Genomic DNA, 27,057 nt, shown 5'->3' with positions numbered 1-27,057 from the left:
CTTACGAGTACATACATATTAGCTAGTACTTCAGTTATCATTGTATCTCACAAAATTAGAACAAAAGCATTTCGTGTTTGCATATACAAGTACAAAAAGCAAAAACTCCCATTGCACGCCTTCAAACTACTTCTTGATTGGGCCCCATTGCATAAGAACCTTGTCCCTGAAAATAGAAAAATAATATCAACTTCCTCGAATGACTTCAATGTCTCAAACTGTCTTTCATAGTATTCCTTTTCTCCTATAATCAGTAAAAAAGTAGTCAAAAGAGGACTTAGGATGTTAAAGATAGGAGCTTTTCATATAGCTTCTATTGAGTCCTAATTTAACATCAAACAGTACTTAGTCTACAGAAAAGGAAAATTACCACTTTTTTCCTTGCCAAGAACATGTTTCTTGGGATGTTACACTTCATATCCCAACCTAAAATCTTAACTTTTCCTTATACTTCACAACATGAAGTAGTAGCTAAAGCAACAATATTTTGTAAATAACAACTAAAAGAAGCAAGATTTTGACTCCAAAAATGGAAACACAGAAACTAAAAAGTTTACAAAACCAAAACCTACAATAACACAAGACTTGAGCACTTTATCTGGAAGCCTTAACAAAAAATCATGCCTTAGTGACTTATTAAATGAGTTTCGCCGGCTGAAACCAAGAAAAGCTTTCCCAAAAGTGTCTTATAGATAATGATAAGGTTGTTGATAGCTTATCAGAAGCCTTCACTAGTTTCCAGTAAATACATAACACAAAAAACTTCCAACAATCTTCCACTTACTATTGATAACTAAAGTACTTCTTGTTGGCCATAGGCCATAGCTTTGTTGGATTCGGCATCTCTAAAACCATGGAAAGCTTTCCAGAAAACATTTCAGTTGTTGGATTTTCCTAATAATTAACTAGTCCAACTTTTAATGTAACTATTTTCTACACAAAGATAACAATTTATTATATTCCAAAAGAGCAAGAGAAAGTACCTGTTGCATTCTAGTCATAATAGCAGCCATTTGTTCTTGGAACATCTTGTCTACCTCGCCTTTCATGTGTTCACGCTCCTCTTCTAATTTTTTCTGCAAATCTTCTTTCATATTCTTTTTTAAATCAGCAGTCATTTGTTCATGTTCTTCTTGTAACTTTCGATCCATATCAGCTTGCATCTCTTGACGAATACTTTCCATTGCCGAAGATACACTTGCCTCTATGTCTGACTGATGTAGTTGAGTCTTTTTAGGAGGCTTCTTTCCATATCCTTTTCCCCGAACATAGCCTGATCTCTCACCGAGAACCAATGATAAAATCTCATCCCTAGTCATGGCATGCTCGATCTCTTCAGATTGTTGTTCAACAACAAGTTGTTGAAGCTGACCCTGCAATAACATTTAATTATTTCACCAAATAATAACGTACATATTGAAAGTAACTTTGGACTTTCTTTGGTCCAGCTTTTGGACTTCTTCCAATGCAAACATGTATTCCGAGAAGCAAACTTCCCTGCAGATACATTGTCCAAATGCAGTCATATGTTTGAACATACACAATATTTCTATAATTTTCAGCAATTACCACAAGAAACTACGGGCTACATCAAGTTGGACAAGCTAGGGATGGCAAGTTTTAGAAGAAGAAAACTCAACCTCCTTGAACTCTTCTTACAACTTTAGTGTTCTAACTTCTTCTTCTTCAATTTGGATGTCTCTATTTCATAGCTATATCGACTTTGAAGATTTAATAGTTAGGACCTTTGTAAAGGGGAGAGTCCCTCGTTTATAGCTTTCCTAGACTAAACAACTTATCATTAGAGATAAGGACTAGAGTAGGTATTTTTGCTCTATTTCTGCTGTACAGGTACATTGCAGACCTGCAACACTTGATACAGCACTTGGAATTCCTCTCTTGTTTGCTTTCATTGTGCAGGTAAATAAAGTGTTGCATCACTTTATGACTTTGTTGTCGAATTGCAGCATACATCTAGAACCTGCAGGTTGATTTAGCATGGTGCAATGGAGTGGATTACTACATCAACAACTAAGTTTACTGCAGAGCTGCAATATCCAACAACAAATACCTCAACTACACAAATTTGTACACATCTACAATACAACCATACTTGGAACCTTTAGCATCCAACAACCTGCAACACCTTACAATAGTCATCCTCATCTTGAACCTGCAAAAATATGGGGCAGAAACTGCAGCTGCAGTTAAGTCCTCAATGGTGTTCTCATTTCTATGTCTTCAAGGGTGTTTATTTACATAGACAAGGAAACTTTACAGCTGATATTTTGCCCAAACACAGCCACAAATCCAAAGAAGAAAGATTACATATTGAAGTAGACAAGGTGAATTAATGACTATCTTGAGACGAAGTTGTCTCCAAAAAAAAGAATAAAGTAACTTGTAGTAGATCAAAAAGATAATAAGGTAATGTCTTTAGGGAATTACATGAATCTGTTGGGATTGCGGATCCAACCATACACGTTCTCCGTTGTCTTTATTACGTGTATGCTGAATCTCCTAGACTTTATCTGGTGTGTCTTTTTCTCCCGATTCAGGATTTCTCTACAATATAGTTCAATAACAAAATATATATATAAGCAAATAATCATATAAATAACAAGAAGTGTATGTAATTATAGAAGAACAAATGTGTTTTCACCGTAGCTTCCTCTACTTCTGCAAATGATCGCGTCCCACAAGAATGCTTAGTTATCTGTTTTTCTCTATTTTTTTTGTTTCTCTCACTAACAACCTGTACTAAGTCAAGAGATCAGAAAATATTTATGCTAGTCTAGATAGCTACTGAAATATGTCATGTTTTTCATGTAAGCATATGTCTAAGATTATAGAGTGGGCAACAATGTTTTGGTTATAATAAAGTTACCTTGAATTTCTCACTGCCAAAATACTTAACTAGGTATTTCCAGTCCTCCAACTCAACATCCTCAGGTTGATGAGACAATCTTTCTTCATCAGTATCATAGGCAGAGTAAGAATTATGCAATCGAGCTTTCCATGCCCTAAAAAGTCTTTGCATAGTGCTTATCACAAAGCCTTGTAACTTATGTTCTCGCAGTCCACCACAAAATTCAAATTTGTCCTGAACACATTATAATATTAAATTTGATAAATTAAGTAATTTAAAGACAATACAAAATGGAAAGTAATTTATTACCTTAACCTTATACCACATTGCTTCTTCATGTTTTAAAACAATATTTTGCCAATTTCCATCTCGAAATAAGATGCTGCTCCTCATGATCAAGCCACAGTAATTAACAATATCTCTAGCATTAGAACCCACAGCTCTATCAATGTCATCTGGAATAATTATATTGATTTTTCCTCCGTACTTAGTTTTAATATCAACCGTCTTAGATTTATATTTTCCTCTTCCTCTCTTTTTATTGATGCGAGAAACTGCAAAGCAATAATATGGTGATCTTGAGAACTATATGCAATCATGGCATCTTAGCATCTCCACTAAAAGCTTGTAGATTCATGGCATCTTATCACCAAAATATCTTTTGTTAACCAATTATCCTCATCTTTTTTCAACTTAAAGATACATAAAAATTTGAGCTTATATATTTTAAGAAATAGATCAAAAGAAGATTATTAAATAAGTGTCTATATCTGCACCCAAGTAAGAACGAAACTAGTTAAGCCTCTGTCAAGTATGAAAACTAGCAGATGAAGGGAACTAGCAGAACTAGAAGAAGAGAAACTGCCAGCATTTTAAGTTAATTTACTTTGCTGCAGAACACCACTCATTAGTCTATTAGATCCTTGTAAATTTAAATTTCCATAACCAAGACCAAGCACAGACAATTCTGCACCACTAGCTAGGGACGTGGACTAACCTGTACCAGTTTCAACCTCCGGGGAGGGGCTTACACTTTCTTCTAGAGTTCTGGATGATTGTGTCTCTGGAGATGTTCTTTGGATAGGGTCATTTGATATTTGGCTTATCTGCTGAGGTCCTTTCCTTGGGTTAGATGATTGTTCTGTCTGTAGAGGTCCTTGCCTTGGTGGTATTTGTGGCTGAGATGCAGTTCCAGCAAGACTTTCTCGTCCATGAAAATTTCCACATCCAGTTCTTATACCACCTCTTCCACTTTTACCTCATCCAGTTCCTTTCATTTCCTGCAACATGATTAAAAAGGAGAAGCATAAGATTCATAAATTAAAAATGATAAAACATATATCTACCAGCTAAAGAAAACATCAATTCATAAAACAACGTATTAGATTAATAAATTAAAAAAATATGTGATATTTTGCTAACAACTATAGCCTCATTGATGGAAATGTAACACATTGATTAAACTTAAAATGCTGATTATATTTACAATTTTCAGCAACTTCCTAAGGAGACAAGGGGGTACTACATACTAGACAAACTGGAATGTCAAGTTTCAGAAGGCAAAAGCTGAAGAGGATCATGGAACCACCTTAAATGAGCTGCAGACTATCTCAAGAGGAAGCACCATGAGCTCTTCTTCTAATTTTCTTTTGTTTCTTTCTTTTTTTGTGTTCTCTCTTCTTTTTTTCTTTTTTGAGGCTATGTATTTCCTTGAAGTTATAGCCTCTTTGAAGAATCCTTATTTAGGATTATATTGCAAAGGGGAGAGTCTCCCTTATTTTATGGTTTTCCTAGATACTTTGTATCGAGAGGAGTCCTCTCATATATGCTTAGCTACCTAGGATCCATTGTTCTCTATTATCTACATACTGTGCAGGTACATTGCAAATCTGTAGAAGCTGTAGGTTGTGACTAAACCATCTAGGAGAAAATGTTGTGGATAAGATCACCAACTACAGAAACACTGCAGAGCTGCAGCACAAACCTGGAGGATGCTGCAGCAATTAATACAGAACTGCAGCTCCTTGTACAATTCAGAGCTGGAACATCCAACAACAAAGTCACACAATAACTTGAAATACCCTGTAGAACTGAAGCAGTATAATGCAGGTAATAAAAAGTTCAACTTGGATGATCTCATGGCCTTTTCTAAGCAACGAGTAGTGAATTTGTTCATATTAGCACTTTTCTGATGCACTCACAATTTACGTAGTTGTTTTAATCAAAAACGCAGATGGACTGTCTACTAGTAAAAAGCTTTTTTCACATAATAGACCAATCGATAATTTATAATCTTCTCTTTTTCACATTCTAATAGCACCAAATTCTTAATTTATCAACTATCTACTGCACAATAATATCAATCTCATATCTCTCCTCCAAATTATATAATTATACGGTTATTGTTATTCCTATAATTTTTAAGTATTATCATATCTTTTTGTAGCTCACAAAAGATAAGGACAAATACTAGATTCTCCATACATTCTGCGGCTATTTACAGTGAGTCTTATCGACTCTACACATCTCCAGAAAATAAAACTTCAAATAAAGAGAATCGATTGACCAGCTAACTAGACAGAACTGCACAAAGTATAAAAAATAAATCTCTGTAAACAAATTGTGAATACTTCTTTCTCCAACAAAGGTGTCAATTCTTTAACTAGTCAAAACCACAAATCCATGAAGAGATAAAGATTTAAACAATGAAGAGATTCTCGATTTCAAGATAGATTTTCCAATGTGCAATCCAAATGTAGGATTTCCATCAATAGACATAGAAACACCCACATAGAGGATATCGAGAATACAAAATACAAAATACAAATGAGAATATAGAATTTCAGCTTCTAGTTTACCTCGCAAGATTGAGAATACAAAATACAAAAACATCTTTAGAACTTTCAGCTTTTAACTTACCTCGAACTAATTTTCAAAACTTCAAATGGGCGAACTGGTTCAATCCTTTAGAACTTCGAACTTCGAACTTCTTACGCTCACATGATTTTCAAACTAGGAACTCTCTTCCTTCTCCATCGACTTTAGAGAACCCCATTTCTACAAAATTCAAATGGATTATAGAAATTACATGTAAAATCTTAAAATACATAAACCTAAAAACAGATTTGAGCACATACCTGATGAAATACATACTTTATAGAACCCTATTAGTCAAAAATTGAAGAATATTCAGCAAAAAGGAACCTTATTCATATATATTTCACCAACAGATCGACACTACTTGTTCTTAAAAATCGAGCAAAGAGGAACCTCTGTTAGCAGTGTTGTCTCTGTTTTTCTATCCTCCGATCCCTTTTTCCCAAATCTATATAATATCCATTTTTTTGTTTAGGTTTGTGCAAGAGCTGATGAGAATGGCCTTTAGTTTAGCAGCTAAGAGATGATCTTTTAATATCTCAAAGCTTGCCAAATTTTTACAGATTTTTTAGTTTATTTTTCTTTTAAATTTAATTTAGTTGGATTAACATTAGCGGCGACTAGGTCGCTACAAAATCTTATTTGAGGCGACATTTCAAAATTTGCTACTAAATATTTAGCGCCCAAATTTTATTTTAGCGGGACTTTATAATTTGCGAATTAGTGACAACTATTAGCAGCGACACAAACTAAGTCGCCACTGAAACTAAACATTTTGGAACGACCATATATGTCCCTACTGAATATGAAGGTTTTTTAGCAACAAGTAGGGTCGCCACTAAATCTCACCACAATAAGTGTTATTTCTTGTAGTGAATGGATGGCCGAAAGAGTTGAAGGAGGTACCATAGAATGGGAGAACTTCAAGGTTGCATTTATTGGACACTTCTTACCACTTGAATTGAGGGAGATAAAAGTGTTAGAATTCATCAATCTCAAGCAAGATAATATGAGTGTGAGGGAGTCCTCCCTCAAGTTCACAAAGTTATCCAGGTATGCTCCTTTCTTGGAAGCCGACCCCCATGCCCGAATGAGTAAGTTTATCTCGGAAGTGTTGGACTTGGTGATGAAAAAATGTAGAAATGCCATGCTTATAAAAGAAATGGACATTTCTAGTTCATGGTGTATACCTAGAAAATAGTGGAAGAGAAGTGACCCCAGAAGTCAAAACGTTTGAAGCAATGACAAAATTCTCCAAATTTCAAACTGACACATGTTTATGATTCACTCTATGACTCATAAAAGATTCTATGACTCGCAAGAGTGAGTCATAAAGTGAGTCCCAAGGGTCTATTCAGGACCATCACCAGGTGACAATCTATAACTCAACACGAAGAGTCGTAGGAGTGTCTACGATTTGTCTAAGTGATTCATTCTCAAAGATCAAAGACTCTACAAATTTGAAGAATTTTATACTAGTAAGATGAGTCATGTTTATGACTCATAGTCCTTTGGACACGACTCGTCAATGAAGGTTCAAAGACTCTCAGGTCTACAGGTTTCAAGACCTATAGAAAGAATGCTTGTTGCAACTCGTAGACCTCAAAATGAGTCATAGAAATAACTCATTTGCAAACTTCAAAGTCTTTAAATTAAACCGTTTTCTCAGACCTGCAAGACGAGCTGTGTTGACAACTCATAGAGTCATCTTATAGGGTCGAAATCCTAGCTTTAATGAAGGGTAATTTCTTTATTTTCCAAGTTTGGTTCAATGACACTAGACACAATTATTGCTAATTTAAATCCTAAATCTACCCAATTCTTTGAAATTTCCCTCATTCTAAATCATTCTTCTAAAAACTTTTAAAGCAAAGAACTGAATTCTCTCAAAGGTTTTTCTCCAAGTTTAAATTTAGGGTTTCAGATTTCTTTAGGGCTTCTTCTTCAATTCTTAGTGAATTCAATCAAGGTATGTGGAAATTGATCTATGGGTCCCTTTCACCCATGGACTCCCAAACTCTCATATTTTCCTCAAATTTAAATTAATTTATGAAGCCTAGTTTTGATGAATTGCATTAGGCTGATTTGATTTCATTTTAGTTACCAATGATTACCCTAAGCATATATGTACATGAATTGTATGATTTTAAGCTGAATTATGAATGTCTATGCATAAAACTATCTCAATTCTAATTTTTAAGGTTCAAAGATAATTTTTGTAAGTTGATTTTGAGTTTATTGATTTTCAAGCAAAGTTTTGATGATTTAAAGTTAAGATTATGATTTTTATGATCAAGTTATGATGATAATCAAGTTATGAATAAAGTTATTATTGTGTGATTTGTCCAATTCTCATTCACTCATGTTAAACATGGTTATAAGTACAATTCTCACCGAAGTTATGGATTCTTATGAATCACTAAAGTTAATGAGCTACTCTTAATATGTTTTATAAATATGGATTGATAGGTAGTAACTATATTTCCCTATTATGTTATGAGCATGGTTTATGAGTTTCTATTGGGATATTGACTGAGAACCGAGAGGGCTTGTAGATGGGGTTCACTTCGGTAATGCAGTTAGTTACCCTATATAATCCTAGTAGAAACCTAAAGTCCCCAACTATATTGCAAACATAGGATTTCCTATGTGCCTTAGCTAGTGGATCCACATATAGTACAGTTGAGTTGAGTACCATGATGGAGTATACCCTAGCAAGGTAACCTCCCCCTTCTTGATCAGCGTTCTATTGGATTTCATATTATAGCTCACATGGTCTAAGATGTTGGTTAAAGGTTTTACTCCACATAAGTTAAATGTTAAATCTATGAGTTAATGATGATATTTTATAATATGCATCAATCAAGAGTTTTTATATGTTTTCAAATTCTTTTTAGTCTTACTCATGTTCATTATTACTGGTCATGCATCTTATGGCATAGAATTTTTATTCCTTTACTTGTTCATGCATATCTCACATACTTAGTACCTTTTATGTACTAATGCATATTTTGCTTACTTTGTGTCATAATATAGGAATGGATGACACTCACGACTATCCTCTTCGTCTCTAGAGTTACTTAGTTTTCACAAAAAAGTTAGTGCGTCTTGATACCATCGAGGAAATGACTTTCTTTTCATATTATTTCAATGACTTACTTTTATTATTTCGAGTGATATAGGATCTTGTCCTAAGCCTCCCATCAAACATTAAACTAGAGGCATGTTTAGAGGGTATAATTATGTAGTCCATTCAGACGTGGGTTGATTGATTCTTTCCTTTGGGCTCATTCCCTTGAGTTATTACTTTCTCTTAATTTACTATGTTTCTTTACCTTATGTATGTGATCTATGCTATATTGATTTGTTGGGGTCCCTCGCATCCCAATCATCGTATCATAGGTTAGCGCTAGTTTGGGTCGTGACAAACTTGGTATCAGAGCACAAGGTTTTGAAGAGTACTAAGTAGTATAACATGCCGCATTAAGTAGAGTCTTATTCATTGGTGTAAAGCACGCCATATACATGAATAGGAAGCTATGAAACATCTTAAGAAAATTTCACTTTTTTCATGATCTATGTCATGCGGTAGAGTGGTCTTTAAGTCTTCCCCTCTAACACTTGTTCTTTGCAATTTTTAGAAAAGGACTCCCTAAAGATACCCCTCTAGAAGGAATGTAGTTGAAGATGAGAAACAAGCTCAAAATGATCCCTTGAATGAATAAGTCTCCAACATCGAGTTCTGAGTGGCCTTTCAAGTACTTTCTGAAGCTGTTATGGCTCAACTCAACCGTGAAGTGGTTTCTCCCATGAACCTAAATATGGGTATGACTATGACAAGAGTTCGTGATATCATAAAGATGAATCCTTTAGAATTTAGGGTTTTAAGGTAGAAGATGACCCACAAGAGTTTGTTGATAGCATTCACAAGATAGTGGAGATTATACGAGTTATCCCAATTGATAGGGCGGACTTGTCCATATATCAATTGAAAGGTTTTTCCCAAATTTCATTTCATCAATGGAAAAGTGGAAAGCCTAGATAGGCGGATCTAGTGACTTTGGAAGAGTTCAAAGGAGTGTTTCTTGATTGGTTTTTTCTATTTGAATTGAGGGAGGACAAAGTACAAGAGTTCATCAACCTGAAATAAGGTGGTGTGAGTGTGAGGGAGTATACGAGTTATCCCAATTGATAGGGCGGACTTGTCCATATATCAATTGAAAGGTTTTTCCCAAATTTCATTTCATCAATGGAAAAGTGGAAAGCCTAGAGAGGCGGATCTAGTGACTTTGGAAGAGTTCAAAGGAGTGTTTCTTGATTGTTTTTTCTATTTGAATTGAGGGAGGACAAAGTACAAGAGTTCATCAACTTGAAATAACGTGGTATGAGTGTGAGGGAGTATTCTCTCAAGTTTACTTAATTATCAAAATATGCTCCATTTATGATTGCCAACACAAGAGCTCATATGATTAAGTTTATGTCAGGTGTGTCAGATATGGTCTCAAATAAGTGTAAGATGACTATATTGATCAGGGAAATGGAAATATCTAGTCTTATGACCTATGCGGAGAAAATCAAAAGTGAGAAGCTAAAGGAGAAACGTAGGGAGTCCAAGAGGCCAAGGATTGATGGTGGTGATTTCTCTCATGCTAAGTTCAGAGGTGGTGGATGTCCTCATTTTTGCCAAAGGTATTCCAGCCAAAATTCTTCAAATGCCATTACTCAAAGGTTTGCTAAATATAGGGTGCCTAACCCTAAGCCTCATGGAGGTTCTCCTATTAGTAAAGTGACCCCCACATGCAAAAAGTATGGTAAAAACCACAAGTGTGAGTACTTAGTGGATTTGAATATGTGCTATCAATATGGTAAGATGGGTCATCATGCTAAGGAATGCATGGTCTAAGATGGTCTTCATGAAGGCCAAGTTGCTCAAGATGCCCAAGTGCAACCATAAGGTGGTCAATTCAACAATTGGTTTTATGTTCTTCATGGTAGGTAAGAGGTGGAGAAGACTCCCGATGTTGTTATTGGTATGTTCTGGGTCTTTCACTATGATGTTTAGGAATTACTTGATCTGGGTGTAAATTTGTATTTTGTTTCCCATATATGGCCATGAGATTTGATGTTAGCCTCGAAATGTTGTTTGAGCCTTTTTTCGTTTATACTCCGGTAAGTGAGTCAGTTACGGCTAAAAGAGTCTATAGAAGTTGTTCGATTTAAGTTTTCCATAAATTCACCCTATGTGACTAGTTGAGCTTGAGATGACCGATTTTGATGTTATCATTGGTATGGATTGGCTATATGCGTGTTATGTTTATATTGATTGTAGAACCCGAGTGGTTAAGTTCCAATTCCAAAATGAGCCGATCCTATAATGGAAAAGTAGTAATTTTGTGTTCAAAGGTCAATTCATTTCATGCCTTATAGCTCGAAAAATGATTTCCAAAGGTTCATCTAACATCTTGTGAGGGTTAGGGGTGAAAACTATGATTTTCTTCCTCTAGAGTCAGTCCCCATTTTAATAGAGTTTTCGACTATATTTTCTGATGATCTACTCGGTGTTCCTCCCAAAAGGGAGACCGATTTTGGTATAGACCTTCTTCTGGGTACTCAACCTATTTCTATTCCTCCTTACCAAATTTCTCTGGTGTAACTAAAAGAGTTGAAGCATCAATTGAAAGACTTATTAGATAAAGGATTCATTAGACCAAGTATATCCCCATGGGGTGCTCCCATCTTATTTGTTAGAAAGAAGGATGATTCGCTATGTATGTGTATTGACTACCGGAAATTGAACAAAGTAACTATCAAGAATAAATATCTAATTTTGAGGATAGAAGATTTGTTTGATCAATTGCAAGGGGAAATCTATTTCTCTAAAATTGACCTACGTTCCGTTTATCACTAATTAAGGGTGAGGGAGTGTGATATTCCCAAGATGGCATTTCGAATAAGGATGGACATTATGAGTTCTTAGTTATTTCATTTGGTTTGACCAATGCCCCCACGGTATTCATGGACTTGATGAATAGGGTGTTCAAATAACATTTGGACATGTTTGTAATTGTGTTCATTGATGATATTTTGGTTTACTCTCGGAATGAGGAAGATCATTCTAATCACTTAAGGATTGTTTTGCAAACTCTAAAGGACTAGCAATTATTTTCAAAGTCCAATAAAGTGAGTTTTGAATAAGGTAAGTGGCATTTCGTGGTCATATTTTGTCCGGTGAAGGGATTATGGTTGATCCTAAAAAGAGTAAGGCAGTACAGAATTGGCCTAAAACATTGTCCCCTTTAGATATTAGAAGTTTATTGGGATTAGCCGTGTACTATATAAGGTTCGTGGAAGGGTTTTCCTCGATCTTGTCACCTTTGAGTAAGTTGACTTTAAGAAAAGTAAAGTTTCAATGGTGGAAGCGTATGGAAAGCGTTTCCAAGAGCTGAAAGTTCATCTTACTACCACTCCTTTTTTGACTCTACCGGAAGGACTTGATGGTTTTGTTTTATATTGTGATGCTTCAAGGGTTGGTATTGGTTTTGTTTTTATGCAACATTGTAAGTTAATATTCTATGCTTCAAGGTAGCTTAAGGTGCATGAACAAAATTATCAAACGCATGATCTTGAACTAGCGGTTGTTGTGTCTACTTTGATGATTTGAAGACACTATCTTTATGGTGTCCATGTGTATGTGTTCACCGACCATAAAAGTTTACAATATGTGTTTAAGCAAAAGGACTTGAACCTTCTGCAAAGGAGATGGCTTGTATTGTTGAAGGACAGGACATGAGTATCTTGTACCATCCGAGCACATTTAGGTATGCGGTTGGTTGACTCCGATGATTGAGATATTCTTGTTCATAATGGTTTGAAATCATCTCTTGTGGTGTATGTTAAGACCAAGCAATACTATGATCTGATGTTGGTTGATTTAAAGAAGTCGATTGCCGAAAAATCCATTGAGGCTTTCTCCCAAGGGTGATGGTGTGCTTCGTTAGCAAGGTCAGTTTTTTGTACCTAATATTGATGGGTTAAGAGACTTGATATTGAATGGGGCCTATAGTTCCTAATATTCAACACATCTGGGTTCCACCTAGATGTATCATGATTTTTGGGAAGTGCATTGGTGAAATGGCAGGAAGAAGAACATAGCTGAATTTGTAGCTAACTATCCAAATTACCAACAAGTTAAATTTGAGAATCAAAGATTAGGAGGTATAGCCCAAGATATTGAAATTCCTCCTTGGAAGTGGAAAGATGTGAATATGGAATTTGTAGCGGGTTAGCCTCATACTAAGAAGCAATATGATTCCATTTGGGTTGTTGTATATCAAATGACTAAGTTAGCTCATTTTCTACCAGTTAAGACGTCTTATGGTGCCGAAGACTATGCTAAGTTTTATGTTGGTGAGTTGGTAAGACTTCATGGTGTTCTCTTGTCCATAATATTGGATTAAGGTAATTAATTCACTTCACACTTTTGAAAATCATTTCGAAAAGGTCTTTGCACAAAGGTTAAGTTAAGTAGTGCTTTCCATACTCAAACTGTTGAGCAAGCTGAATGAACGATCCAAACTTTAGGGGATATGTTGAGGGCGTATGTCATTGATTTTAAAGGGAGTTGGGATAAACATTTTCCGTTGATCAAATTTGACTACAATAATAGTTATCACTCTAGCATCCAAATGACTCCTTTTAAAATATTGTATGAAAGAAGATATAGGTCCCCTGTGGGATGGTTTGAAGTAGGTGAGATGGACTTAATTTGTTCGGATTTGGTAATAGTTTCTATGGAGAAGGTGAGGCTCATAAGGGAGAGGTTGAAGATGGCTCAAAATTGTCAAAGACCTTGAATTTGAGGTGGATGATTCAGTTTCTTTAAAGGTTTCATCCATGATGATGTAATGTGTTTTGTTAAGAAAGGAAAATTGATTCCTAGATATGTTAGACCTTATAAAATATTGAGACGTATTGGCAAGGTGGCTCATGAATTAGATCTGCCACTTGAGTTAGCTATGCTTCACCTGGTGTTTTATTTGTCTATGTTGAGGAAGTTCGTGGGTGATCCAAATTCCATTATACCATTGGAAGATGTGAGTGTTAAAGAGGATTTTACTTATGAGGAGGTTCCGTTGGAAATTGTAGACCAGCAAGTGAAGAAGCTAAGAAACAAAGAATTTATATCTGTCAAAGTATTATAGAGGAATCAACAATACCCATACCTCTTTCCCTCTACTCAAGCCTAATGGAGTAAGTTGTACTTATTGAAGCTAATTCAACTCTTACATATTAAGTTCCTCCTATGTCATTCATAAACATGCATGTTCATGAAAGATCATGAAAGTTGATTTTTAAAGCCATGTTTTATGTTGAGTTGAGATTTTTATGTTCTATTCATTTTAAGGTGTCACCATATTCATGTTGGGTTGATAGTCCTCTTTTTGTATCTTTCCTATGAAAATTTAATCTCATTCAAGGACAAATATTTCCAAGGGGGAGATATTGTGAGACCCCGAAAGTCAAAAAGTTAGAACCAAGTAGAAAATTCTCAAAATTTCAAACTAACCCATGTTTACGAGTTACTCTAGGACTCCTAGTAGTTTATTTTGTAAGAGTGAGTCGTAGAGTGAGTCCCAAGGTTCTATTCAAGACAATACCATAGTGACATCCTATGACTCAAGAAGATGAGTCGTAGGTGTTTTTACGATTCATCAAAGTGAGTCATTCTCAAAGACCAAAGACTCTACAAATTTTGCAGAATTCAAGACCTGCAAGATGAGTCATGTTTATGACTCATAGTCCTTTGAATGAGTCGTAAATGAAGGTTCAGAGACTCATGAGTCGTAGACACGACTCATAAATGAAGGCTTAGAGACCCTTAAGTCTACAAATTTCAAGACCTATACGAAGAATTCTTATTACGACTTGTAGACCTTAAAACGAGTCATAGAAACAACTCATTTGAAAACTTCATATACACGAAATTAAACCCTTTTCCGAGACCTACAAGAAGAGTTGTCTTAATGACTCAACATCGGTTCTAATACTCGTAGAGTCGTCCCATAGGGTGGAAATCCCAGTTTTAATGAAGGGTAATTTCATCATTTCCCAAGATTAGTTCAATGAACCTAGAGACAATTATGGATAAGTTCAAGCCTATATTTACCAAATTCTTTGAAATTTCCCTCATTCTAAATCATTCTTCTAAAATTCTCTATGGCAACAAACTCAATTCTCTCAAGGATTTTTCTCCAAGTTTCAAGCTAGGGTTTCAGATTTCTTTTTCAATTCTTAGTGAATTCAATCAAGGTATGTGGGAATTGATCCATGGGTACTTTTCACCCATCAAGTTTTCTATAATTCTCAATTGATTTATGAACCCTAATTTTGATGAATTACATTGGGCTGATTTAATTTTATTTTAAATTGTTATCAATGATTACCCTAAATATGTATCTACATGAATTGCATGATTTTTAAATAAATTATGAATGCCCATGCATAAAACTATCTCAATTATGATTTTAAAGTTCAAAGATGATTTTCATGAGTTGATTATAAGTTCAATGTTTTTCAAGCAAAGTTTTCATGATTTAAAGTTGAGATTATAATTTTTATGAAGGTATGATGATGATCAAGTTACTATCAAAGAAAGTTATTATGGTGTGATAAGTTCAATTCTCACACATTTATGTTAAAGATGGTGATATGTACAATTCTCATTGAATTACGAATTCTTATGAAACACTAAAATTAATGATCTACTCCTAATATGTTTTTTAAAGCTGGATTGATAGGTAGTTACTATCTTTCTTCTAGGTAGGGTTTGCTCTGGTAACATAGTTAGTTAACCAAGGAAATCCTAGTAGAAACCTAAAGTCCAAAACTACGTTGCCAACGTAGGATTGCCTTTATGGCCTAGCTAGTGGATCAATATATAGCACAGTTGAGTTGAGTTGATTTGAGTACCATGATGAAGTATACCCTGGCAAGGTAGACTCCTCCTTCTCAATGAGGGTTCCATCAGATTCCATGTTATAGTTCACATGGTATAAGATTTTGGTTAAAGGTCTTATCCAAACAAGTTAAATGTTAAAGCTATGGGTTTATTATGATGTTTTATGATATGCATAGACCAAGAGTTTTCATATGTTTTTAAATTTTTTAAGCGTTACTTAAGTTCATTATGATCGGTCATGCATCTTATGACATATTTTTCACAATCCTTTACTTGTTTATGAATATCTCACATACTTAGTAATTAATATGTACTAACACATATTTTTCCTACATTGTCTCATAATGTAGGGGAGGACGACACTCACGACCATCCTCTTCGTGTCTAGAGTTAGTTTTCTCAAAGGAGTTGGTGAGTCCTCATACCATCGAGAACATGACTTTATTTTCACATTGTTTGAATGACTTACTTCTATTGTTTCTGGTGAGATAGGAGCTTGTCCTAAGCCCTCCATCAAATATTAAACTAGAGGCATATTTAAATGGTATTATGATGTAGTCCATTCGGACATGGGTTGATTGATTCTATCCCTTAGACCCACTACCTTGAGTTGTTACTTCCGATTATTTTACTATGTTTCTTTACCTTATATATGCGATGTATGGTAATATGGCTTAATTGGTGTCCCTCTTATCTTGATCTCCATGTCACAGCTTGGTCTCCCTAGTTGGAGTCATGACAGGGAGTCCAAGAGGGCTCAAACTGATGGTGGTTCATCTTTTTCTAGCGATCTGGTATTTAAGTTCAATAAGGTTAAGGTGCCAAACACTACGCGACAAAGTTATTCTTTTAGTAGTCGGAGTTTCCCCGTATGTGAGAAGTATGGGAGGAACCATCTAGGAGATTGTCTAGCCGGTTTGGGCGCATATTGTTTCTCACAACCCGACCTAGGGCCTAGTCATAACACAACAATCGAAACCCCAAAGGTCTTTATCCAAGCTTCTTGACATATCATAAAGCATACATAAGGTAAAGTAAAGTGGAACATAGCATACAAAAGAGTCTAAAATCATGAATCATAAGGAAAGAGTGAAGTTGACTAGATAGAATCTAAATCATTTCGTCCAACGAATATCTCTAATAAACAAGAAGATCGAGGGCTAAGACATATACCTAGCTTTCCCCAAATCATGAATGAAATAAAAGTCTTCGAAAGAAAGAACAAACTCATAACTAGTTCTCGATAGATGAGGACTCAAAATAATTCCTCCGGATGGAAGCTCAACTAGCCATATGTAGGAATTTGATCCTAAACCCCTACATTATGAGATAATATAGGAAAAAATATGTGTTAGTACATTTGAATGTCCTATGTATGTGGGAATGACATACAATATAAATCATAGGATGCGATAATCAAATAACGTACATGATAAAGAGAATAGTAAAGTAATGAGAAAACAATAATGATCAAAGCATTTAAAAGGACATATTGAGATCATAAAAGAACATTACGAAAGTATACATATGTGATATAGAACCATAAATGACAATAAGAACTGCGAGCTATAACATGGAATCCCGATGTCTCCCCATATAACAGAAGAAAGAGGAATCTACTTGTCAAGGTAGATTCTACCCCACTTTGCAGGTTATGTACATACGCTATATGTGTTTCCACTATCTAGTCCAAAGGAAAATCCATGGTGGCACGTAGTTATGAGATAAGATCTTTATATAAGGACCCTACAAGTCAAGCACCATGGAACCCATCGTGGTCCTTGAATGGTAACATGGCCGGTGGTGGTGAGGCATAGCCCCTGCCTTGGGAAACTTCTTGAGGGTCTTAGGGAAGGGGTTACCACGGAGGGAACCATGGCTCATGGTTCTCACCGCGGCCCATGGTCTCTTTTTGGGTCCCTTCCCTATAGGACTGATTTATAGAACCACCACTATGGTGGCTCACCATGAGTCGTGGTTGTGAAAACAACCCATGATGGACTTCATGGTCATCACCTGCTGCCAAAGGTTGCACTTTTCTGGGATTTCATCTTTTGTTCCTCATTTTCCCACTTTCCATCTTGTGGGTCTTAGAATATCTCCCGCTAGGGAATATTCATCCCCGAATAGGACTCAAGCTAGCATGACTAGAATAGGGAAGGAACATAACAACCTAACATAAATGCAAAATATCTCGATAATGCATAAAACTTAAAATCTTTAATCTTAAGAAAAACATAACTTTAAAACTCATTTCATGAACATGAATGCATATGAAACAGTGAGAATAGCTAAAACACATAATTTGGGCGTATTAGATCATGAAGGTATTAAATACCTCAACTAGGCATAAAAGGAAAGAGATGAAGATATTGGGATATCATATCTGCTTCAGCTTCCCATTTAGCACCCTCGACCTTGTGATTCCTCCATCACACTTTAACTGAAACTATTTCTATGTTTCTCAGCTTTCTAACTTGCCAGTCAAAGATCTCAACTAAAACCTCTTTGTATGAAAGACTCTCCTAACCTCAATGTTGTCCAAAGGCACTATGGAACTAGATCACCAATAAATTTCCTCCATAATGACACATGGAACACCGGATGCACCGATGCCAACTAAGAAGGAAAATCCAACTCATAAGACACTTTATTAAATCGCCTCATAATATGATATGTGCCAACATAGCGAGAACTTAAATTCCCCTACTTACCAAAATATATTAGACCCTTCATAGGAAAAAATTACAAGTAAACATAATCATCTTTTTTAAATTCATGTTCCCTTCTTCTCACGTCTGAATAGGTCTTTTGTCAGCTTTAGGCCATTTTCAATCTTTCTCTAATGAATCTAACCTTCTCCATAGCCTCAAATACCAACTCGGGTCCTATCAAAGTAACTTCACCTACTTCAAACTAACTGATAGGATATCTACACCACCTACAATACAAAACTTCAAAAAGATCAATCTCAATGCTAGAATGATAACTGTTATTATAATCAAACTATATTAATGAAAAATGATCATCCTAATTTCCCTTAAAATCCATAAGGTATACTTTAAATAGATCCTCTAATGTCTGAATGGTATACTCAGCTTGAGTATCTGTTTGTGGTTGAAAAGTTATTCTAAGCTTCACTTGTGTACCAAGACCCCTTTGGAATGATATCATAAACTAGGATTTAAACTGAGTACCTCGATCCCAAATGATTGATAATGGAATACCATGAAGCTTAACCAACTCTCGGATGTACAATCTAGCATAATACTTGGCTATACATGAAGTCTTTACTGGGAGAAAATGGGCCGACTTAGTCATTAGCTCAACAATCACTGTCACGACCCAAACCAAGGGCTTAGACGTGAAATAGTGAATGAGGAATCTCGAGGTACATCACCTAAGCCTCTTAGCATTCATTTAGCCTTCATGAGTAATGATGATAATAATGAGTGGGAAGAAAAAAGGGGAAAACGGGACTAAGGGAGAACATCATCAAATACGAGTTATTAATAACCTCAAATCATCATCCATTCTGTCCAAACTTACCTCTACTTCTAGACTTGGCGGGTGCTAAGGCATGTCCCTAGCTCACCCAAAATTGAAATCAAAATAAGTACAATGAAACGAATCCAAAACTATTTACATAACATATGCTAGAAAGGGAAAGGAACGTTGTTCCCGAAATATGGGAACTCATCAAAATGGTAGCCTTCAATGCATTCAACTAGCCACGTGGAAGTGATTGTGGAGAAACTCTAGTCCCTACATCTTGATATCATGGAGGCAAAATAGTATGCTTTAGTACTTTGAATATATTATGTATGTAGGCATGCAATTCAATGAAAACGTTAAAGCATTGTATGATAAAGTACATAAGTAGATGCATGCACAAGCAATCAATATGAATAATACTTGAAATGTTCACTTTGTGGTAAGATGACTACAACCGACATCTAAGATCATGTGAGCTATTACATGGAATCCAACATAACCCCTATGTTTGCATGGGGAGACTACTTACCGAGTAGAGCTCCATCAAACTTCATTTATTTCATAAACATTTTGAGTTATTTTTAGATATACCAACCTAAGACTACAAGGACTCCAATTTTATCACATAGTTCAAGAGACTAGAGGTGGCTACTAGGATTCCTTTACCAAACCCCACCTAAAGCCTCATTCGATTCTAAGTCAAATCCTACAGAATAGTTCATATAACATAATAACATAATCATGTACATAGCTTTAGATCATCAAAACCTCATTCGGTATAATATCTCTTTAAAAACCCTTCTTTGATTTACACAAGTGAGAATTGACCTTTCACAAGTAGAATCCATCATTGCATAATCATTTCATCATTTGTTTATTTCATAAGACTCCTTTTGATCATAGACACTACTTTCATAAACATGCATTTTGAGTCAAGAGCTTTTAAGCCAAACTTCATTCAGAACTTAGTAAAACTTGGTGGGTTCCATTCAATTCAACATTCAAATTGTTAACATAAATACTAGCATGCGTGAGAGTAATGGAATGCACCAATTAAAACATTAAAAACAACCCACAAATTCACTTAAAACCCCTTTCATGCCTTTATATAAAGGACTTTGACGAATCAACTATTCCATGAATTAAGAGTCAATATAAGATAAGATAGGTAAATAAACTTCAAATATTCAACAATCTATACATTTGGAAATATAAAGTGAAAACCCATAAGATCCACCATTTAAATTAAACTAGTAAGTTAGAAAATATGTGGGCTCCATGAGTGGAAGATCTCATGAATAAAGATCCATATACCTTGGAGAATAAAGGCCTAATGAAAGCTTGAACAATGGAGACATGAAGACTTTGGGAATGAAACCCTAACTTGGAAGATGATCCCTTAGGAGGAAAGGATTTTGTGTGTTTGAGACTAAGTGTGAGAATGAGGGAATTGGGATAGCTTAGGGTCTTTATATAGGATAAAATCTTTCCCAAAATGACCACACTTTGATGATAGAATATGGGAAAAGACCTAAATACCCCTTTAAAACTTTTTAAAATTGACCCTATGACTCATCCTTACGAATCGTAGGCCTCCCAATGAATCATCAAAAGGACTCGTCCTGCCGGGTCTGAGAAGACCCTGAGGACTGAGTCTCTGAAGTTCCTCTACGACTCATCTACGAGTCATAAACTTTTCTATGAATCATAGATGGGGCTCATCCAGCAGGGTCTGAGACATCTTAAGGACTAAGTCTGAGAACTTTCTTTATGACTCGTCTCTATGAGTCATCAAAGGAAGAACGAGTTGTCAACTCAAGTCGTTCTACAGAGTTTGAGCAACCTGGAGGACTAGTTCTCTGAGGTTCATTGATGAGTCATCTCTACGACTTGTCTAAACTTCCATGAGTGGTAAACTCAACTCGTAAATGTGCCCCTCACATAGTCTAATTTCCAACATCAACGTCTCTTCTATGAGTCAGGCATATGACTTATTGGTTGAGTCGTAAATATTGATGCACTCCCACTTTCTAAGGTTTGTTCCTTCGTTTAGAATTTTCAATTTTTGAGTTTTTACAATATCTCCCCCTAGAAAACGTTCATCCTCGAATGAGATTTAACTAACATAGAAAGGACACAAAATGAGGACTAGCAACCCAACATTAATGAAATGACACATAAATATGTGCAAACCATGAGTCTTTCATACTTAACATAAAGTATTACTTTAAACTCAACATTTTGAACATGCATGCATGTGAAGACTTAGGAAAATATAAAATGTAGGAGTCTTAAACAATTACATCATGAATAGCTTAGTACCTTAGGCTTGAGTGGAATGAAAGAGATAAGGGTATCGCTTTAACATATCCACTTCCGCTTCCTATGTAGCAGTTTCAACTTGTTGATTTCTCTAAAGGAATTTGATGGATGCCACTTCCTTGTTCCTTAATCTCTTGACTTGTCGGTCGAAAATTTCAATCGGGACCTCTTCATAGGTCAAGATTTCTTCAACATTCACTACCTTCAATGGCACAATAAAACTTAGATAACCTACATAGTTCCTCAACATAGACACGTGGTATATAAGATAAACCATGGACATTTCCAAAGGCAACTCCAACTCATAACCAACCTTGACAACTGTCTTAAGATTTTATACGGCTCTACTGTCATGACCCAAACCAGTAAACCATGACAGTGCTCGAACTGGACACACGCGCGTACCCCTGCTTACTATAAGTAAACCCATTTCCTGTTTGACTCATCATGTACCAATAAATAAGAAAACATATAAGACGACGAGGCTGTTATAACATATAAGGTCATTCCATAATACACTTACATGCAAGCTGACAAGGCTGTTATGACACAGGGAACGCTCAACTCATAAGTCATATAAGCACAATGGTACATACACACATACACAACCCATATACAACCCACGTACATATCCACAGACCTCTAAGAGTAAGAACTATAACATAAGGCAAGACCGGGCCCCCGCCGTACCCATGAACAAAAATATATACATCAGGGTATAGTACTAAAATCTAGGCTCCAACAGAAAGGAGCACCTCTGGATTGCTGGGTGGGACTCCTATGCTGGCTGATCGCTAAACTGTGTATCTGTACCTGCGGGATGAACGCAACCTCCTCGAAGAAAGGGGGGTCAGTACGACATATGTACTAAGTATGTAAAACATAATATAGAATAATTGGTAGCATATTTTGAATACAGAAGCAGGAAATAAAATATCATATAAGAAACCTGTACCTATACCCTATAAATCATAAAATATGCATGCTCAAAATATACAATATAGTTGGCCCTTTCAGGGATTCAGTGAATCATACCTGTAGGACCATCATAGGCTCGATGCTATCACCACCTTATTACATCACATCATTGCATATATACATACGTACCAGGCCCTCTAGTGAGGGACTCAGTGAGTTCTTTAGTTATTGCCTTATCATTTCCTCATATAGTATACACGGCCCTTTAGTGAGCAACTTAGTGGATAATATAGTGAACTGCGAACGTTTACGTACCCGGCCTGGTACTCAGTGATAGAAGGGTTACAGTTTGCATGAGTAGAGTAGTGAGTAACCATATGCAATTTAAAACATTATCAGAGACCCGATGATGTAAGAGGATTAAGATATCGTCCCGAGTAATAGTGTCATCATCTTGGATGCTCTCTAAATGCCATTAAGGTCTACATTAATTAGCATCTCGGGGTCCCTAGACACGTACTAAAGTAACGCTACCACTTAAGGACTCCAGAGCATTTATTTTCATATAGTCCTTACAACTAGGAGCCCGTATATTCATTAATTCCTTACCATATAAAAGCTTCAAGGAAAATAGCTCAACTACTATATAAGTTCAACCTTCATAAGTGAATAAGAGACACTTAGGAATGGAATCACCTCATCGATCATATCATCTTTTACTTATATCTAGGACATGCCAAAGAAGAGAAAGGATAGGCTTTACATAACTCTTCTGGATTGCTTTTAACCAGGTTTGTCTTGTCGTACTTTGTACCTATTTAACATGAAATCAAATATGAATATCAACACTCGACTTCGCAGTATTTTAATTTACCTTCTAGTATCTATATAACTCACTCCCTCGCTCGCCTTTCTCGACTACTCCCTTAATTAGTTACGGAATTAATGGAAATCGGGCAGCACCTCTCCTATAACTTGCCCTATATGAACTTACAATTACACCCTCAATTATTTCAACCAACCAAAAACAACAATCAGCAGTATACAACATATAAATAGCACAATAGGATGCAATATAAGTTCCAAATAATTCGCCCAAAACTACGATACCAAGAGAGGGTTTTTAATCTTTATTTCATAAAACCTTTAACTATACAAAGCGGAGGGTCGTATGGCTGAAAAAAGAAGCCCCCACGACCCATTTAGACCATGTTCAATCCCTGAAACTCACCACCACACACCTGCATCCGCACACCATAAGCACAACACCTTGCTTCGACTACGATTTAACTATAGCGACTCCAATTTAGTTTGTTTCGAACGTCAAGAATTCCTATGAAATATTTATACTTACAGCCACATAAAAGGAATATAATACACTACATAACCACCCCATAAAGTCCAAATTGAAAGGAAAAACCTTACCTTACCCAAATTTGGCCAAAACTTGCCAAATTGCGCCTCGGAACTTCTCTAAACGTACTGAAATTGAGCGGGCTATTTGTAGCTCTTCCTTGCTTCCCCAAAATGGAATTTTATGTTATAAACCACTGCTATATCACCGTAGGATACCTAAAATAATTAATTTGTAGAATAAAATCGGGAACCCTACTTTTTCTGTCTTGGCCGTCACTCCTTTCTCTCTAGCTTTAGAGTTTCTTTTTCTTGTTCTTGGCTGACCTTTTTGGATATAGAATGACTTGAAGATTCATAAAACATGTATATATGGGCTTCCTTAGAGGTGACACATGTTATCCCCTTAGGGTGACACGTGTCCAGTCCTTATTGGGCCACCATATCTATGCAGCCAATTAGGGGCTACCACATGGCAATGGGGTCCACCCCCTAAGCAGGCAAGTGAGTCAGCTTCTTGCTTCAGCTTCTGCCATGTGTCACTCCTTCCTTGCTGCCACGTGTCATTCTCTCCTCCTTCTCATGAGTTCATAATTTCGTCTTATTTTAAGAACCTATATAATCTGTGCTACGTAAGCTTGGTATGTACTTAAGTAGCTTAAGTATGTAAGACTTCTAAATTCATAGCTTACGAAGGTAAATCGAGTTCTACAACTCATTACTTGGCCTCCAACTCTTTCCAATTTCTCATGACCCTATTTCCAACCTTCCCTACTAGGGGGTATCCCATTCTCCTTTTCTTATAGTTGTTTGATAGTGTCGTATCTTATGCGGCTCACATGATAGCTTCTAAGAAACTTAAGGGACATTATGAGCTCAATAGTGTGGGGTGTAACATCTTTCCCCCTTTAGAACATTCGTCCCCGAATATTAAATAAAACTTCCCTTAAGACTTTATATAGATTGTAGGGAGATTCCTTTCTATTGAGATAACACACATTTTCATCCAAGTAATTAATATACGAGTTTCAGGGGTTGAGGTTATCTCTAGACATCAGGAACAGGTATGGATACTTGTATTTCATGTCCTCTTCAGCTTCCCATGTCATTTTTTCATGATTCCTATTCTGCCACAACACCTTGACAGACGTTACATCCTTAGTCTGTAATATTCTAATCTGTTGATCCAGGATGGTGATCGGTTTCTATTTATAGGCTAACTCCTCTGTGACCTGGATATCATCTATGGGATATACTCGAGATGTGTCACCCATGCATTTGTGAAGCATTGATACATGGAAAACTAGATGTATTGCTTCCAGGTCTGCCAGTAAGTCTAGCTCGTAGGCAACTTTTTCTATTCGGCGAAGGATTAAGTAAGGGACAATATATCTCGGAATCAGCTTCCCTTTTTTGCCATACCTCATTACACCTTTCATAGGCGACACTTTCAAAAATACCCAATCGCCCACTTGAAATTCAAAAGTTCGATGTCGATTGTCTGCGTATGACTTTTTTTGACTTTGGGTAGCTAATAATCTCTCCCAAATAAGCTTTACCTTTTCCACTACCTGTTGGACCATGTCTAGGCCAATTAGTTGCGCTTCACCAACATCAAACCAACCAATAGGTGATCTGCACTTCCTGACGTATAAAGCCTCCTACGATGCCATTTAGATGCTGAAGTGATAGCTGTTATTATAGGCAAACTCAATAAGTAGTATATGATCATCCCAGCTACCCTTGAAGTCAATTATACAGGCCTGCAACATATCCTCTAGCATCTGAATAGTGCGCTTGGCATGTCCATCAATCTGATGATGAAATATCGTGCTAAGATTTACTTGTGTTCCCAAGCCTTCTTAGAATAACCGCCAAAAGTGGGCTGTAAACTGAGCTCCCTTGTCCGAAATAATAGATGTGGGAACTCCATGAAATTATACTATCTCTTTGATGTACAATTTTGTATAGTCCCCAGCTGAGTATGTGGTCCTGACTAGGAGGAAGTGGGCTGATATTGTCAGTCTATCCACAATAACCCATATGGAATCGTACTTCCGCAAAGTACGAGGTAAGCCGATAATGAAGTCCATGTTAATCTCTTCCTATTTCCAAGATGGAATCTCTATCTCCTGTAGTAGCCCACTCAGTTTCTGATGTTCAACTTTAACTTATTGGTAGTTCGGGCATTGGGCTATGAACTCAGCTTTATCTTTTTTCATACCATCCCACCAATATAAACCCCTGCGGTCATGATACATATTGGTTGACCCTAGATGAATAGAATATCGGGCATGGTATTCCTCTTCCAGGACTTGCTGCAATAGCCCTGCAACTTCTGGCACACAAACTCTGCCTTTTTATCATAGTACTCCACCCGACGTGACCTCGAACAGAGTTTTTCCCTTTTTGAGAGCTACATCCCTATACTCTGTCAGAACAGGGTCCTCGTATTGGTGTTGCTTTACTTTGTCCATGATCGAGGATTCAGCCACCCCTCAAATAAAAACCCCACCATCATCCGAACCTGCTAAGTGGACTCCAAGGCTGGCGAGCTGGCAAATTTGGCGGACTATCCCCTTTTGGTCTGGTTGTGTATTGGCCAGGATACCCTTGATTTATGGCTGAGTGCATCCGCTACCTCATTTTCCTTCCCTGGGTGGTATAATATGTTGATGTCATAGTCCTTCAGCAACTCCAACCACCTTCTTTGCTTTAGATTTAGCTTTTTCTATTTAAAAATATACTAGAGGCTTTTATGGTCCGTATAAATTTCAACATGTACGCCATATAAGTAGTGCCTCCATATTTTTAAGGCATTAATCACCGCTGCTAATTCCAGATCATACATTGGATAGTTCCTTTTGTGCTTCCTGAGGTGTCGGGACGTGTATGCTATAACTCTACAATGTTGCATCAAAACACATCCTAGCCCAATACCGGAAGCCTCGCAATAGATAACTTAGCCACTTGGTCCGTCAAGAAGAGTGAGAACAAGAGTCGTAGTTAATTTATCCTTTAACAATTGGAAGCTTCGTTCGCAAGCATCAGTCCACTGGAACTTAGGCGTTTTTTGAGTCAGCCTTGTTAAAGGCACCAAAATGAAAGCAAACTTTTCCACAAACCTCCAGTAGTATCTTGCTAACCATAAAAAGCTATGTACCTCCATAAGGGTTGTAGGTCTTGGCCACGCCTTCACAGCCTCGATCTTCTGGGTATCTATGCGAATACCATAAATCCAAATAACATGCCCCAGAAATGCCAT

The 27,057-nt window shown here is 36.5% G+C and overlaps 1 pseudogene; it reads right to left on the bottom strand.

Moving 5' to 3' along the window:
- On the bottom strand, positions 1-27,057 carry LOC129869768 (uncharacterized; annotated as a pseudogene).

Source organism: Solanum dulcamara, chromosome 10, assembly GCF_947179165.1.
Source record: "Solanum dulcamara chromosome 10, daSolDulc1.2, whole genome shotgun sequence".
Lineage (NCBI taxonomy): Eukaryota > Viridiplantae > Streptophyta > Magnoliopsida > Solanales > Solanaceae > Solanum > Solanum dulcamara.
Note: the sequence above shows the minus strand (reverse complement) of the source record. Positions and strands in the feature narration are given on the sequence as shown.